This window comes from Macrobrachium nipponense, chromosome 39, assembly GCF_015104395.2.
Source record: "Macrobrachium nipponense isolate FS-2020 chromosome 39, ASM1510439v2, whole genome shotgun sequence".
In the NCBI taxonomy this organism is placed as follows: domain Eukaryota; kingdom Metazoa; phylum Arthropoda; class Malacostraca; order Decapoda; family Palaemonidae; genus Macrobrachium; species Macrobrachium nipponense.
In genome coordinates, this window is record NC_061099.1 from 52802225 (window position 1) to 52803942 (window position 1718).

Below are 1718 nucleotides of genomic sequence, written 5' to 3' on the forward strand. Positions count from 1 at the left end.
CCCCCTGCCGCTGGGTGGCAGGAATAGGAACCATTCCCGTTCTAGAACTAGATTTTCTCTTCCACCTGTCTCCTGAGGGGAGGCTGGGTGGGCCATTCATCGTATATATCTGCCGGGTAAGTATGTACAAAACTTTATTGTATTCTAACAATATCATTTTTGTACATGCAACTTCCCCGGCAGATATATACTTAGCTGATTGACACCCTTGGTGGTGGGTAAGAGACAACTATTTACTGAATAGACAGGTAAACAACATACGTTTTGTAGGTAATAAATAATAAAACCTTTGGTTATACTTGTTCAGGCGGAAGATTCCATGGCTAATGCCTAGGAATCTGCTTCGCCTCAAGAGCCTCAGCGAGGATGTGACCTATGGCTAAGAGTTCTTGTGGGTCTGTCGATGGGGTCTTATCCATTTACTCGACAGAGCCTCTTACATGACAATATGCCTATGCCTAGTGGCATAATTAAGGAGCACAACACCGATCCCGATCACCTGATCCTAACACGAGGGTTAGTGCTTAAGTTGAAAAGAGTTATCCCCAAACTCCTTTCAAACAACCCAAAGAAAAAACACGACGTTAAATAAAATTTAACTCACTAGTTAAGGATCAGTATCGGCTCCCTATCCCAGCAATGTATCCGCAGACACGTATCAACCAAGAGAGAAGGATCTCTCGTAGGTTATCTTGACATCCTTCAGATATGGGAAGTCAACATAGAGTTGCATCTCCCGTATGTGACAGCTAATATGTCCTTATGACATATTGTTAAGGAAAGAACAAGAATTCGGAAAAGCTTGCACTTCATGCGCTTTTAATTCTCAGCTGTTTGAAGGAATCATCAATGCACTTGTCAAGTGCTTAGGAGATCACATTGTCTCAAAGAAGGCCAGGGCATTCTTTGATATAGATCTCTTCTGGGTGAAGCCTGGAGCCTGGCTAGCGCCTCGAGCCTGAATGGCGCCTAGAGCCTGGCTGGCGCCTCGCGCCTGGATGGCGCCTCGCGCCTGGATGGCGCCTCGCGCCTGGATGGCGCCTCGCGCCTGGCTGGCGCCTCGTGCCTGGATGGCGCCTCGCGCCTGGCTGGCGCCTCGCGCCTGGCTGGCGCCTCGCGCCTGGCTGGCGCCTCGCGCCTGGCTGGCGCCTCGCGCCTGGCTGGTGCCTCGCGCCTGGCTGGAGCCTCGCGCCTGGCTGGCGCCTGATTGGCTCCTCCCTCCTGGCTAGCGCCTCACGCCTGGCTGGAGCCTTGCGTCTGGCTGGCGCCTTGCTCCTCCCTCCTGGCTGGAGCCTTGCGTCTGGCTGGCGCCTTGCGCCTGGAGCCTGGCAGAAGACTTCATGATTACTGTCTATGAGTCTGCATGCCTCAAGAGTTTCAGCGAGGTAGGGACCTATGACTGACAAACCCTTCTGGATCATGTCAATGGGGGCTAGCCCGCTTACACGACAGAGCCTTCTCGGATCGTGCCAATGGGGGCTGACCCACTTACATGGCAGAGCCTTACCTGTATCATATCAATGGGGACTAGCCCTCTTACATGACAGAGCTTTAGGTTTCTCTTTACTGGAAGGAGCCTTGCGCCTGGATGGATCCTCAATCCTGACTGGAGCCTAGCCTTGAAGGAGCCTGGCACCTGGATGGCGCCTGGCTGGCTTCTAGAGCCTGGCTGGCGCCTGGCTTGGCTCCTCCACACTTGCTGGAGCTTCGAGCTTGGA